Source organism: Colobus angolensis, unplaced genomic scaffold (genome assembly GCF_000951035.1).
Source record: "Colobus angolensis palliatus isolate OR3802 unplaced genomic scaffold, Cang.pa_1.0 Scaffold9, whole genome shotgun sequence".
NCBI lineage: Eukaryota > Metazoa > Chordata > Mammalia > Primates > Cercopithecidae > Colobus > Colobus angolensis.
The window spans coordinates 8,460,608-8,477,140 of NW_012122931.1; the positions used below are offsets into that span (position 1 = coordinate 8,460,608).

The following is a 16,533-nucleotide window of genomic DNA, read 5'->3' on the forward strand; positions in this document are numbered from 1 at the left end:
CCAAGTCACACCCTCACCAACAATCAACACTCTTACCAAGACTGGATATCACTTAACAAGAAAAATAAAGCCTGCCTATCTTCTAAGTGACATGATTCATTCCTGTTCTGATCTGCATTTCCTTAATTACGAATGAGGCTGGCTGGCACCCTGTACTTAGTTTACTGGTCATTTGTGGTTTTTTCTTATAAAATCAGTCACATCCTTGATGCAAATATATTGGGCAATTAATCTCATTGGTCTGTAGGGCTTTCTGTAAATTCAGGAAGTTAGCTTTATCCTATGTTGTGATTATTTTTTCAGTTAGCCGATTTTATAGATTTTTTTGCCAAGATGAAATTTACATAAAATAACTACTCTTTGCTTTTACTCTTTGCTCCAGGGTTTGTGTCAGACATAGGAGGGCATTTACACCTCCAAATTTATTATTATTATTATTTTTGAGACGGAGTCTTGCTCTGTCGCCCGGGCTGGAGTGCGGTGGCCGGATCTCAGCTCACTGCAAGCTCCCCCTCCCGGGTTTACGCCATTCTCCTGCCTCAAACTCCCAAGTAGCTGGGATTGCAGGTATGTGCCACCATGCCTGGCTAATTTTGTATTTTTTTGTTTAGTAGAGACAGGGTTTCACCATGTTGGTTAGGCTGATCTCCAACTCCCGACCTCAGGTGATCCACCCGCCTCAGCCTCCCAAAGTGCTGGGATTACAGGCGTAAGCCAGCTCTCCTGGCCTCTGTTGTGGAATTCTAAATGACTGAGAATAAGACATTTAAAATCCGTTCTAAAAAAATAAATGCTACAAGGGAGGTTATGGAAAATGGTGGAGTCAGAAGCTCCATGGGTCGGTCCCTCCACCGATATAATCAGGAAGCTGAAAAAATGATCAAAATCACGATTTCAGAACTCTAGAAGCAGATCAGACACTCACAGCAACCAAGAGAGTGCTGAATGAAGGGAGGCTGCTGAAGCTCAGAAGAGATCAGTGTGCATAAATCCCCATTCTGCAGCCCTGCCACCCGCAGCCTGCAGGAAGGAGGCCTGTGTTCCCACAGCAGCTGGCTCATACAAAGAGTGGGGGTGGAGGAAGGACCCTGTCCTCCAAAAATGTGCCGTTGTGCATTTTGTCCAGTCTGGCAAACTCGCTCAGCTTTGTTTTGGCCCCCTCAGGCTGCAGTGGTTTCCCTGGTGGCACCTATCACAAGATTTAAGACACCTACACCTGCATCTGTACACTCACACACACAGATCCAGACAGTTAAGAAAATCTTCCAGGTCACAGGCTGGCTGCATGGATAAGAGAAAAAAAAACTTGAGCAACTACATACAACAAGGAATACAGACTTCACAAAATAGGAAAAGTCATTGTACAAACAGGTAACTGTAACCTCACCAAGTCACAAAAGCAATCCCTGAGGAGGCGTAGAATCTGATTTCCAGAGTTACCACAATATCATACTCCAAATGTCCAGTTCTCAACAAGTAAAAGCATACACACAAAAAGGAATATACAGTGCATTCACTGGAAAAAGAATGAGAAACACTGCCCCTGAGGAAACACCAACACTAGAATCACACGTCGCAGAGGTTAAATCCACTGTTTTAAATATGCTCAAAGAACAAAAGAAAATGATGAACAAAGAAAATCAGGATAACAATGTCAATAAGGAGACAGAAACCATAAAAAGAGGCCAGGAGGCCAGGCATGGTGGCTCACGCCTGTAATCCCAGCACTCTGGGAGGCCGAGGCAGGCGGATCACGAGGTCAGGAGATGGAGACCATCCTGGCTAACACGGTCAAACCCCATCTCTACTAAAAAAATACAAAAAATTAGCTGGGCATGGTGGTGGGCAACTGTGTCCCAGCTACTCGGGAGGCTGAGGCAGGAGAATGGCTTGAACCCTGGAGGTGGAGCTTGCAGTGAGCTGAGAACATGCCACTGCACTCCAGCCTGGGCGACAAAGCGTGACTCCATCTCAGAAAAAAAAAGGGGGGGGCGGGGCCAGGAGTAGTGGCGGCTCACGCCTGTAATTCCAGCACTTTGGAAGGTCAAGGTGGGCAGATCACTTGGGGTCAGAAGTTCGAGACCAGCCTGGCCAACATGGTGAAACCCCATCTCTACTAAAAATATAAAAATTGGCCGGGCGTGGGCCAGGTGTGGTGGCTTACGCCTGCAATCCCAGCACTTTGGGAGGCCAAGATGGGCGGATCACCTGAGGTCAGGAGTTCTAGACCAGCCTTCAACAAATACAAAAATAAGCCGGGCGTGGTGGTAGGCGCCTGTAATCCCGGTTACTCGGGAGGCTGACGCAAGAGAACTGCTTGAACCCGGGAGGTGGAGGTTGCAATGAGCCAAGATCGTTCCATTGCACTCCAGCCTGGGCGACAAGAGCAAAACTTCATCTCAAAAAAAAAAAACATTGGCCGGGCATTGTGGCATGAGCCTGTAGTCCCAGCTACTCAGGAGGCTGAAGCATGAGTATCGCTTGAACCTGGGAGGTGGAGGTTACAGTGAGCCAAGATCACACCACTACACTTCAGCCTGAGCGACAAAGTGATGCTCCATCTCAAAAAAAAAAAAAAGAAAAGAAGAGAAGAAATTATAAAAAGGAACCAAATGGAAAAAGCTGGAGCTGAAAGGTACAACAATGCATTATGGGCTGAAATGCATTTCCCCGCTGCCCCTCAGTTCACACACTGAAGCTGTAATGCCCTGCACCTCAGAGTCTGGCTATATTTACAAGTAGAGTCTTTAGGAGGTGATTAACCTAAATGAGGCCATTTAGATGTACCCTAACACAGTATGATGGGTGTCTCAATAAGGTGAGATTTGGACACACAGAGACACTAGGGATGCACACGCACAAAGAAAAGACTCTGTATGGGCCCAATGAGAAGGAGGTCATCTGCAAGCTGAGGAAGAAGGCCACAGAAGAACCCAAACCTGCTAACATCTTGATCGCAGACTGCCCACTTCCAGAACTGTGAGAAAATACATTTCCATTGCTTAAGCCACCCAGCCTGCAGTAGTCCTGCAGTAATCCTGGCAAACTAATATAAGCTGAAATTACATGTTCATAAGAGGGAGTTCAATGGCATGCTTGAGCAGGCAGAAGGAAAAAAAAAAATCAACAAACTCAAAGATAAGGTAAATAAAATCCAGTTGAAGACTAGAAAGAAAGAAGAATGAAGCAAAATGAGCTGGGCACAGTCGCTCATGCCTGTAATCCCAGCACTCTGGGAGGCTGAGGTGGGAGGATCGCTTGAGTCCAGGAGTTCGAGACCAGCCTGGGCAACATAGTAAGAACCTGTCTCGACCAAAAATACAACAGCCAGGCATGGTGGCATGCATCTGTAGTCCCAGCTACACAAGAGGCTGAGGTGGGAGGATCGCTTGAGGACAGAAGGTTGAGGCTGCAGTGAGCCATGTTCACGTCACTATACTCCAGCCTACATGACACAGTGAGACTCTGTCTCAAAAACAACAATAACAACAAAAGAAAAATGAACAGAACCTGAGGTGCCTGTGGGACACCATCATACATATCATGGGAGTTTCAGAAGTAGAGGCACAGAAAAGGGCTAAAAAACAATTGGAAGAAATACATACTGGTCAAACACTTCTAAAAACTGATAAAAGATTTGAATCTACACATCCAAGAAGCTCAACGAACTCTAGGCAGGATAAAACACATTATAGTCAAATTGTAGAAAGAGCCAAAGCCAAACAGAATCTTGAAAGCTGCAAGAGAGAAGCTCCTAGTCAAGTAAAAGAGATCCTCACTAAAATTAACAGCTAATTTTTCATCAGAAACCATAAGCAGAAACCATATGGAGGCCATAGGCAGTAGGACAATCTATTTAAAGCGCTTAAAAAAAAAATCTGTCAATTAAGATCTGGCAAAAGTATCTTTTCAAGAATGAAGGAGAAACTAAGACATTCCCAGAGAAACAAAAGCTAAGGATGTTCGCTACCTGTAGACTTGCTCTACAAGAAATGCTAAAGGGGTCCTTCAGGCTGAGATAAAAGAACGGCTAAACAGAAATTCAAAGCCACATAAAAAAGCTAAGATTGCTGGTAAAGGTTAACTACTTAGGTAAATATACAAGTCACCACTGGTTGGGCTCAGCGGCTCATGCCTATAATCCCAGCACTTTCAAAGGCCAAGGCAGGTGGATCATTTGAGTCAGAAGTTGTGATCAACCTGGTCAACACGGTGAAACCCCATTTCTACTAAAAAAAGCAAAAATTAGCCGGGTGTGGTGGCACGCACCTGTAATACCAGTTACTTGGGAGGCTGAGGCAGTAGAATCACTCCAACCCAGGAGGTGGAGGTTGCAGTGACTGGAGATCGCACCACTGCACTCCAGCCTGGGCAACAGAGTGAGAATCTGTCTCAGAAAAAAAAAAAAGCCATCATTGTTGTACTTTCGGTTTGTGATTCTTTTGTTTCTATATTATTTAAAAGGCTAATGAATGCATAAAACAATCATTATAAATCTATGTTAATACACGTATTACACAATGTATAAAAATGTAATCAGTGACAACAACAACATGAAGGTGAAGGGACAGGAGATACACTTTGCTGTGACTGTACTAAACCTAAGTTGGCATTATTCAAGGTAAGTTGTTAAAAGTTTAAAATGTTAATTGCAAACCCCAAAGTAACTACTAAGAAAATAATGAAAAACACACACAAAAAGAAGAGAACCAAAATGGTTTACTGCCAGACAAACCCAAAACCCCTAAATAATAAAAAATACGATGAGGGCAATAATGGAAGAATTAAGGAATAAAAAACATGTAAGACATACAGAAAACAAATATCTAAATTGTAAAGTGAATCTTTCCTTGTCAGTAACTGGATTAAAAAACGACTCATCTACATGCAGTCTACAAGAGACTCACTTTAGCTGCCGAGGTGAGCACGAGACTCACTTTAGATATAATGACACAACGAGGTTGAAAGTAAAAGGATGAAAGAAAATATTCCATGTAAGCGCAACAAAAAATGGTCTGAGATGGCTATATTATTAGAAATGATCGATTTTAAGTCAAAAAAGGTTACAAGAGACAAACAATTATATGTTGAGTAAAAAGGTTCAATTCTTCAAGAAAATATAACAATTATAAACATACACACACCTAACAATATAACTCTAAAATACACGAAGTAAAAGTGGATAAAACTGAAGGAAGAAATAGTTCTATAACAATAAGTGGAGACTCCAATACCCCACTTTCAAGAATGCACAGAAAAAAGCAGACAGAAGATCTATAAGGAAATAGAAGACTTGAACAACATTATAAACCAGTTAAGCCTACTATAAAGACATATACAGGCATACCTCAGAGATATTGTTGGTTCAGTTCAAGAACACCGCAATAAAGCAAACAGCGTAATAAAGTGAGACACACAAATTTTGGTATCTCAGTGCATATAAAAGTTATGCTTACACCTTACTGTAGTCTATTAAGTGTGCAATGGTATTATATCTAAAAAAAACAATGTACTCACCTTAATTTAAAAATACTTTATTGGCTGGGCGTGGTGGCTCACACCTGTAATCCCAGCACTTTGGGAGGCCGAGGCGGGTGGATCACAAGGTCAGGAGATGGAGACCATCCTGGCTAACACAGTGAAACCCCATCTCTACTAAAAGATACAAAAAAAATTAGCCAGGTGTGGTGGCAGGCGCCTGTAGTCCCAGCTACTTGGGAGGCTGAGGCTGGAGAATGGTGTGAACCCGGGAGGCAGAGGCTGCAGTGAGCCAAGATTGCACCACTGCACTCCAGCCTGGGCGACACAGCCAGACTCCGTCTCAAAAAAAAAAAAAAAAAGAAACTTATTGCTAAAAAATGCTAACAATCATCTGAGCCTTCAGCCAGTTGCAATCCTTTTGCTGGTGGAAAGTCTTACCTTGAGTGGATGGCTGCTGACTGATCAGGGTGGTGACTGCTGAAGGGTAGGGTGGTTGTAGCAATTTCTTTCTTTTTTGTTTCCCAAGATAGGGTCTCGATCTGTTGCCCAGGATGAAATGCAGTGGTGTGATCATGGCTCACTGCAGCCCTGACCTCCTAGGCTCAAGCAATTCTCCTGCCTTGGCCTCCAAGGAGCTGGACTACTGGCGTGTGTCACCATGTTCAGTTAATTTTTGTATTTTTTGTAGACAGGGTCTCACCATGTTGCCCAGAATGGTCTTGAGCTACTGGGCTCAAGCAATCCGCCTGCCTCAGCCTGCCAAAGTGCTGGAACTATAAGCATGAGCCACCGTGCCTGGCCTGCCAATTTCTTAAAATAAGACAACAGTGAAGTTTGTCACATCAATTGACTATTTTACAAAAGATTTCTCTGTTCGATAACATTTTGCCCACAGAACTTCTTTCACAAAATTTGAGTCAATCTTTTTAAACCCTGCTGATGCTTTATCAATAAAGTTTATATTCCAAATTGGGGTGTCCAATTTTTTGGCTTCTCTGAGGCACAGTGGAAGAATTGGACCGCACATAAAACACACTAACATTAACCATAGCAGATAAGCTTAAAAAAAAAACAACACTCGGCCAGGCATGGTGGCTCACACCTGTAATCCCAGCATTTTGGGAGGCCAAGATGGGTGGAGCACCTGAGGTCAGGAGTTCAAGACCAGCCTGGTCAACATGGTGAAACCCCGTCTCTACTAAAAATACAAAAATTAGCGGGGTGTGGTGGTGGGCAACGTAATCGCTTGGGAGGCTGAGATAGGAGGATTGCTTGAACCCGGGAGACGGAGGTTGCAGTGAGCCAAGATCGTGCCATTGCACTGCAGCCTGGGCGACAAGAGAGAAACTCCGTCTCAAAAAAAAACAAAAACAAAACCAAAAAAACTCATGATTTAAGAAAGGTTACGAATTTGTGTTGGGTCACATTCAAAGCCGTCCTGGGTCACAGGTTGGAAAAGCTGACTCTAAATCCTTTGTTGTCAATAATGTTCACACGATCTTCACCAGGAGTAGAGTGTATTTCAATAAATCACTTTCTTTGCTCATCCCTAAAGAGCAACTTCTCATCCACTCAAGTTTTATCATGCCTTTGCAATAATTCAGTCCCATCTTCAGGCTCCACTTCTAATTCTATTTCTCTTGCTATTTCTAATACACCTCCAATTAATTCCTCCACTCAAGTCTTGAGTCCCTCAAAGTCATCCACGAGGGCTAGAATCAACTTCCGTTAATGCTGATATTTTGATTTCCTCCCACCAATCACGAATGTTCTTAATGGCATCTAGAATAGTGACTCCTTTCCAAAACATTTTCTTTTTTTTTGTTTCTCTTTCTTCCTTTCTTCCTCTCTTTCTCTTTCTTTTGACAGAGACTTGCTCTGTTGCCCAGGCTGGAGTGCAGTGGCGCAATCCCTCTGCCTCCTGCCTTCAAGTAATTCTCCTGACTCAGCCTCCCGAGTAGCTGGGATTACAGGCATGTGACACCACGCTATTACACTAATTTTTGTATTTTTTTAGTAGAGACAGGGTTTCACCATGCTGGCTAGGCTGGTCTCAAATTCCTGACCTCAAGTGATTCACCCGCCTTCGCCTCCCAAAGTGCTGGGAGTTACAGGTGTGAGCTACCGTGCTGCCTCCAAAACATTTTCAATTTGCTTTGCCCAGAGATCCATCTGAGCGTCCGAGGAATCACTATCAATAGCAGCTATAGTAGCTAGTGGTGTGACTATGGCTCTGACTCTCTGGTTCAGGTGATCCTCCCACCTCTGCCTCCTGGGTAGGTGGGAATACAAGTGCATGACACCACGCTTTGCTAATTTTTTGCATTTTCTGTATTGACAGGGTTTTGCAGGCTGCTCAGGTTGGTCTTGGACCCCGAGGCTTAAGCAATCTGCCTGCTTTGGCCTCCCAAAGTGCTAGGATTACAGGTGTGAGCTGCTGCACCTGGCTCAAAATGTATTTCTTAAATAATAAGATTTGAAAATTGAAATCACTCCTTGGTCCAGGGGCTACAGAAAGGATGTTGTATTAGCAGGCATGAAAACAATACTAATGTCCTTGTACATCTTCATCAGAGCTCTTGGGTGACCAAGTGCTTCTCAATGAGCAGTAATGTTTTACAAAGAATCTTTTTCTGGCAGTAGGTCTCAACAGTGGGCTTAAAATATTCAGTAAAGCATTCTGTAAACAGGCTGTCTCCAAGCTTTCACCGTGCCATCTAGACAGCACAGGCAGAGCATACTTAGCATAATTCTTAAGGGCCCTAGGATTTTGGGAATGGTACCTGAGCAGTGGCCTCAACTTAAAGTTACCAGCTGCATTAACCCCTAACAAGAGAATTATAGCCTGTCTTTTGAAGCCAGGCATTGTCTTCTCCTCTCTTGCTATGGAAGTTATAGATGGCATCTTCTTCCAATAGAAGGCTTTTTCTTTTTTTTTTTTTTTTTTTTGAGGCGGAGTCTTGCTCTGTCACCCGGGCTGGAGTGCGGTGGCCGGATCTCAGCTCACTGCAAGCTCTGCCTCCCGGGTTTACGCCATTCTCCTGCCTCAGCCTCCGGAGTAGCTGGGACTACAGGCGCCCGCCACCTCGCCCGGCTAGTTTTTTGTATTTTTAGTAGAGACAGGGTTTCACCGTGTTAGCCAGGATGGTCTCAATCTCCTGACCTCGTGATCCGCCCGTCTCGGCCTCCCAAAGTGCTGGGACTACAGGCTTGAGCCACCGCGCCCAGCCAGGCTTTTTCATCTACATTGAAAATCTGTTGCTTAGCGCAGCCATCTTTACCAATTATCTTAGCTAGATTTTCTAGATAGCTTGCTATAGTTTCTACATCAGCACTTGCTGCTTCACCTTGCACTTTTACTTTATGGAGACACTTCTTTCCTTAAATCTCATAAACCAACCTCTGCTAGCTTCAAACTTTTCTTCTGCAGTTCCCTCACCTCTCTCACAGCCTTCAGAGAAATGAAGAGAATTAGGGTCTTGTTCTGAAGGCTGTGGCTTAAAGGAAAGCTGTGGTTGATATGATCTTCCATCCAGACCACTAAAACTTTCTCCATATCAGCATTAAGGCTGCCACTTTCTTATCACTCATAAGTTCATTAGAGTAGCACTTTCAATTTCCTTCAAGAAATTTTCCTTTGCATTTACAGTTTGGCTGTTTAGAAAAAGAAGTCCAACTTTTGGCCTGTTTGCTTTTGACATGCCTTCCTCACTAAGCTTAGTCATTTCTAGCTTCTGATTTCAAGTAAGAAGCATATGACTCTTCCTTTTGCTTAAATACCAGGTCATTGTAGGTTTATTAATTGGCCTAATTTCAAGATGGTTGTGTCTATGTTCAAGATGGTTGTGTCTCAGGTAACAGGGAGGCCTGAAGAGAAGGGGAAAGATGGGGGAATGGTGGCTCAGTGGAGTAGTCAGAACATATTTATTGACTAAGTTTCTTGTCCCTTATGGGTGTAGTTCATGGTGCCTCAAAACAATTACAATAGTAACATCAAAAAATCACTGATCAAAGATTACTGTAACAGATAAAATAATAATGAAAAGGTTTGAAATATTGCAAGCACTACCAAAATATGACACAGAAACACAAAGTAAACATGTGCAACAGGAAAAATGACGCTGATAGACTTCCTTAATGCAGGGTTGCCACAGACTATCAATTTGTAAAAAAAAATGCAGTATCTGTGAAGCACAAAACAAGGTATTCCTGTATAGGACATGTCAACCACCAAGTGCACACAGGACATTCTCCAGGATAGATCATGTGTTAGACCATAAAACAAGTCTCAATACACTTAAAAAGACTGAGTCTTTTAAAAAATATAAAGCATTTTTCTAACCACAATGAAATGAAAGTAGCAATCAGTAAGAAAGACAACTGAAAAACTAATAAATATGTGGAAATTAAACAATACCATAAAGACCTGTAACTATCAAGGGCATTGACTCTCTCAATAAAGAGATCCTAACCTGATGGCTTCACTGGTAAATTCCAACAACATTTAAAGAAGAACTGACACCAATCCTTCTCAAACTTTTCTAAAACACTGAAGAGGAGGGACCACTTCCTAATTCATTCTATTAGGTCAGGAGTACCCTCTGATATGAAAGCCAGACAAAAACACTATACAAAAACTATAGACCAATATCCCTATGAACACTGGAGTAAATATCAACAAAATACTACCAAACCAAATTAAGCAGCATATTAAAAGAATTATATACTACCAGCAAGTGGGATTTCTTCCTGGAATGCAAGGATAGTTCAACATATGAAATCAATCAATGTAACACAAATTAACAGAATAAAGGAAAAGAAAAACCACGTAAAACACATATCATCTTAACTGATATCGAAAAAGCATCTGACAAAATTCAGCACCCTTTTGTGACAAAAACACTCAAGAAGCTGGGCATGGTGGCTCACGCCTGTAACCCTAGCACTTTGGGAGGCTGAGATGGGCGGATTGCTTGGGCTCAGGAGTTTGAGACCAGGCTGAGCAGTATGGTAAAACCCTGTCTCTACACAACTGCCATGTGTGGTGGTTCTCATCTATAATCCCAGTTACTTGGGAGGATCACTTGAGGTCAGAAGTTTGAGTCCAGACTGGACAACACAGCAAGACCTTGTTTCTAAAAATAAATATATATATATTTTTTAATTAGCCAGGCATAGTGGTACACAGCTGTAGTCCCAGCTATTTGGGAGACTGAGGCAAGAGGATCATTTGAGCCCAAGAGTTTTAGGCTAAAGTGAGCTGTGATCATACCACTGTAGTCCAGCCTGGGTGACAGAGGGAGATTCTGTCCAAAAAGGGGGGGGGGGAAAAAAAAGAAAAAGAAGAAAACTACAAAACACTGCTAAAAGAAATTAAAGACACAAATAATAGACATCCCATGTTGTTTACGGATTGGAAGACATAATATTGCTAAGATAACAATACTACCCAAAGAAATACACAGATTCAAACCAAGCCCTATCAAAAATCCTTGCCCTTAACTTTGGGTGAATATGGCATTTATCCATATTCTCTGAGCTGCAACATGCTAAACTTCTACAGGTTTTTCAACTCATATGCAATTGTGACCTATACTGAGAGTATAGCTGTTGTTTCAGTTACTTAGATGATGTCATAGAAGTAATTAATTAGCTCACTAAAAAACCTCATGGAACATTATATTCAATGTACTATGGGGGACTTCAAAGACAATCAAGAAATATCACAGCCCAGCCGGGCATGGTGGCTCATGCCTGTAATCCGAGCACTTTGGGAGGCTGAGGTGGGCAGATCACTTGAGTCCAGGAATTCAAGACCAGCCTGGGCAATACAGCAAGACCCCATCTCTACAAATATACAAAAATCAGCCAGGCACAGTGGACCTGACACACTAGTTACTCAGGAGGCTGAAGAGGGGAAATCTCTTGAGCAGGGGAGGTCGAGGCTGCAGTGAGCTGTGACTGCCACCACTGCACTCCAGAGAAAGACTCTGTCTCAAAAAAAAAAAAAGATATAGTGGAAATGGGGCCAAGTTGAAGGGAAACACTGGCCTGAAACTCCACTTCTTATTCCAGACAATTCTGACAGGATCGGTAACACTCTTTCATGTGGGGCCCAGAGCTAAAAGCCAGGAACAGACAGGTCCTGCAGACTGGCAAAACTCAAGAGGTGGGTGGTATTAGAATACCAAAGGTTGCACACATTGCCTCAGCAGAAGGAAAAAAATATTAACATAAGGGGGTGGGGCTCAGTAGCCCCAGGAAAAGAGATAAAGGCATAGCCATCATTTGCCAGCTGGGCCAAAGACAACAGAGGGTCCTGGCATACCAATTTCACCAACTGCAAAGAAAGTACACAGAGCTCAAGCTCCCCTGAGAGTGCCTAAGGCCTAAGGCCTACCCCTCCAGTCCCACTCAGCTAATTCCAGATGTCAACATGGTTCAGCCCTACGTCTAGCTTAAGAACCAAGAGCTGATTCTAACAATATTCAGGTATACAGCAAGGGACCCAAAAGCAAATTTCAGACCCGAACAGAAATTCAGGTTTCCCTCTCAAGAATTAAACAAAATAAAACCAACACGGGGTCTGTGGATATATTCCAGAATAGCAAAAAGGAGAAAATGGCAAGAAATAGACAAAGAGTGCATTTTAAACAATTTTTTAAATGTTTTTCACAAACTTCATGAACACACAGTCTCTGAATAAAGTATAAGGAAGATGAGACAAAACGGTAGAACGATATGAAAAAAAGGGCAGACTTAATTAACAATATAGGGTGTCATGAAACTAATATAGAGCAGAAATTTACACAGGCGATAAGAAGCAGAATTACAACAGTAAAAAAACGGAATCGATAATGTGGAAGGCACTTTGGGGACCTTCTACTAAAATACAGGAAAAAGATAAAAAAATGAAAACAGCAAGAGAGAAGATGATAAAGCAGGAGAACAGAGAAGACAGATCAATGTACAGCCTGTTAATGTCCTTGAGAGAAAGAACCAGAGAACGTGAAATAATAAAAAATAAACTTAATTGAAGAAAACTGCCCTGAGTGGAAAACCTTGAGTATTCAGAAGAGCCTTATCTCAGTAGTGGGAACAAATTAATTCCAGACAAAATGCAGTTCTGGTCCTGCCAAACAAAGCTTAAAAACAAGCCTCAGAAGGATCAAACTGTTTCCAACTTAATTATGTTCCAGAATGAAACTTGAGAACATTTACATAATACAAAAATATCCAGCACCGAACAAGGTAAAACTCGTATCTGACATCAAATTTAAAAATCACCAGGCATGCCAAGAACTAGGAAAATATAACCCAAGATACTGAGGTGGGGGTGGGAATCAATCAACAGAAACAGATCCAGAAATGACAAGAGATTTATACAACTGGTAGACAATTCTACATTCTATATTTTCAAGAAGGTAGAGAGAAGATTAAGCATGTTAGGTAGAGACAGGGAAACTACTGCAAAATAAAAGAGAGACCCAAATAAAACATCTAGAGATTCAAAAAACACACAAACATACATCGGGATGAGAATAACAACAGAATTAACACTGCAGAACATTAGTGAACTTGAAAACATGGCAACGAAAACCTACCCAAAATAAAACATAGAGGAAAAAAAAGGCAAATAAAAAGGGAATAGAGCATCAGCGAGCTGTGAGACAACTTCCAGATGCCTAATGTAGACATGGTTGTGGTGGGGAAGGCAAAAAGTTTTATGTGATAAGCTATGAGACACATGAAAACAATATATATATATGTATATGCTGTTTTATATATTGAAAACTATATATAAACAATACACACACACACATCTTATATATATGTGAAAACAACAGCCAAAACTTTTTCAAATGTGATGAAAACTATAAATGCACAGACCTAAGCAGCTCAACAAACTCCAAGCACAAGAAACATGAAAAAAACTACAGCAAGGCACATCATAACCAAATCACTTAAAATCAGTGGAGAAAATCTTAAAAGCAGCCAGAGGAAAAAAGACCCCTTTAGTACAGAGAACCTCAGAAGCAATGCAAGCCAGGAGACAGGAGACCAACATTTTTAAAGTACTGAAATTAAGGTGGGGAGGGGTGGAAAGGCCTGTCAACTTAGAATTCTACACCCATGAAAATATCTTTCAAAATGAAGGCAAAATATATATTTTTTCTTTATTATTATTATTATTTTTTTAGACAGAGTTTCGCCCTACCGCCCAGGCTGGAGTGCAGTGGCGTGATCTCGGCTCACTGCAAGCTCTGCCTCCCGGGTTCATGCCATTCTCCTGCCTCAGCCTCCCAAGTAGCTAGGACTACAGGCGACCACCACCACGCCCGGCTAATTTTTTGTATTTTTAGTAGAGACAGGGTTTCACCGTGTTAGCCAGGATGGTCTTGATCTCCTGACCTAGTGATCCGCCCACCTCGGTATCGCAAAGTGCTGGGATTACAGGCGTGAGCCACTGCACCCAGCCCAAAATACTTTTTCAGACATAGAAAAGTTGAAAGAACTTATGACCAAAAAGGTCAAAAGTAAAAAAAAAAAGTCACCTGATCACATGAAAACAAAAGTCAAGCAACACAATACTAATATCAAAGTAAATTTCAATGCAAAAATCATCAGATAGGATGAAAGTTTATTGTTAACTGATGAATCCTATAATTCACAATACAGTTTACTCTGTGAACGTTTATGTGTCAGAGTACGATGTTAGAAAATAAGGCAATGGTAACAGAAATGTAATTGTAGCAGGAAATAAAAGTATCCCTCTTTAATTCTTAATAAATCAAGTAGGCAAAGGATAAGAATCTATAGGTTTAGACAGCTATCAATAAAGCTAATTTAATGCAATACCTATATACTCTACAAATAATAATACTCCTTTTCTAATGTCTGCAGGACGTTTATAAAAATGTTAATATACGTGGCTACAGAGAACATCAATAAATTCCCCAAAGCAGAAATGCACAGGGCACATTTGATTACATGTGACTATACAATGGATTACATAATATGATAAAACTAGAAATGTTAAAAGTAGAGGAGGAGAAGAGGACAAGGGAATAGGGTAGGAGAAAATTCATAAATTTTATACAAAACTCTGGTATCAAAATTGGCCAACAACAAAAAACCCTACAAGCCAATCTCATTTATTAACATAGAAAGAAAGATTATAAATCACATGGCATTCTGGTTTGTATACTTCAATCTCTTGCGGGTTTGGTACATCATAAGCATGGTATGTTGAAGAAATTGAGTTATTGGTCCCATAACACTAAGGGCAAGATCCTAGACTATGGTGAAATTACCATCAGAAAGGCATTTCATTTCTCCCTTGGCTCTCTTCCACTCAAGACTAACTCTGGTGACATACACATCATTACCTGTGCTTCCTTCTATGAGTGACAATGAGTGATGGGACATAAATCTGGAAAAAGCCAAATGAGACGTCTGCATTGGGGCAGCATTGAAAACTTTTAAGTGACATGTTGTGAGCCATGGTTAAGGAAGGTTGATCTGCTGAAGGACTAAAGCGGGAGAAAGTCTGAAGCAGAAGTTAATTATAAGATTTCAACAAGTACAGTCTAGGTAATAATAAAAGTAACAGTGGGGCCGGGCATGGTGGCTCACGCCTGTAATCCCAGCACTTTGGGAGGCTGAGGCGGGTAGATCACTCAAAATTTCAGGAGTCCCGGATCAGCTTGGCCAACATGCTGAAACCCTGTCTCTACTAAAAATAAAAAGTTAGCCAGGCATGGTGGCACACACCTGTAATCCCAGCTACTCAGGAGGCTGAGACAGCAGAACTGCTTGAACCTGGGAGGCGGAGGTTGCAGTGAGCCAAGATCATGCCACTGCACTCTAGCCTGGACAACAAGAGTGAAACTACGTCTCAAAAAAAAAAAAAAAAGTAACTGAGTATGGAAAAGGGGTGGCATTGATAAGACTGACAGAACTGGTCAACAGGAAGATACAGCAGTAGTACAAGGTGCAAATCACACCATCAAGAAAGTGAACAGACAACCCACAGAATGGGAGAAACCATTTGCAGATCATGTAACTAATGAGTGACTTGCATCCAGAATACCTAAAGAACTCTTATGACTCAATAATAAAAAGATACATAACCCAATTGAAAAACAGATAAAGGATTTGAAGAGACATTTCTCCACAGAAGATACACAAATAACCAATAAGCATATGAAAACCGCTCAACATCATTAGTAATTAGAAAAATGCAGATCAAAACTACAAAACACCCCTTCTCATTCACTAAGATGGCTGTGAAAAGACAGACAGACAGTAACAAGTGTCGGCGAGGATGTGTAGGGATTAGAACCCCCATACATTGTTGGTGGGCATGTAAAATGGTACAGCTACTGTGGAACAGTGTGACAGTACCTCAGGAAGTTAAACACAGTTACCACGTAGTCCAACAGTTCTCCTAGGTACACACCCAAGAAAAATGAAAACATATGTCTACACAAAAACTTGTACATGAATGTTCATAACTGCATTACTCTTAAAAATCAAAAAGTGAAAACCATCATAAGTTCCATCAACTTATGAATGGACAAACGGGATATATCCTTAGAATAGAATATTTGGCAATAAAAAAGAATGAAATACTTATAGATGTGACAACACGGCTGGCACTTGAAAACGTTACGCTAAATGAAAGAGGTCGGACACAAAAGGTCATATCGTGTATGACTCCATTTACATGAAATGTCCAGAATAGACAAAGCCATAGAGACAGAAAGTAGATTCGTGGCTGGGGGTAGAAGAAATGGGGAGCAACTGCTAATTGGGTTTGAGGAGACAAAAGTTCAAAAATTAGATTGTGGTGATGGGTATACAAATCTGTAAAAATACTAAAAAAAAAAAAAACCCTCTTTATTGCTTATGAATTATGTCTCTATAACGTTGTTTAAAAAAGAGTAATGTGGCCAGGTGCAGTGGCTCACGCTTGTAATCCCAGCACTTTGGGAGGCCGAGGCGGGTGGATCACAAGGTCAGGAGATCGAGACCAGCCTGACTAACATG

At 41.6% G+C, this 16,533-nt stretch overlaps 1 protein-coding gene across 4 annotated transcripts in view; it reads right to left on the reverse strand.

Moving 5' to 3' along the window:
* The window catches only part of ZBTB43 (zinc finger and BTB domain containing 43), a 33,203-nt gene that overhangs the window by 9,062 nt on the left and 7,608 nt on the right, over positions 1 to 16,533 (reverse strand). The window contains exon 1 of one of the 4 annotated variants that reach the window (XM_011931373.1): positions 5,920 to 6,008. The exons of the other annotated variants lie outside the window; for them this stretch is intronic. The gene's annotated coding sequence lies outside the window, so the exon portion shown is untranslated. Of the gene's footprint in view, positions 1 to 5,919; positions 6,009 to 16,533 lie in introns of those variants that run through there. 4 annotated transcript variants of the gene reach the window in all.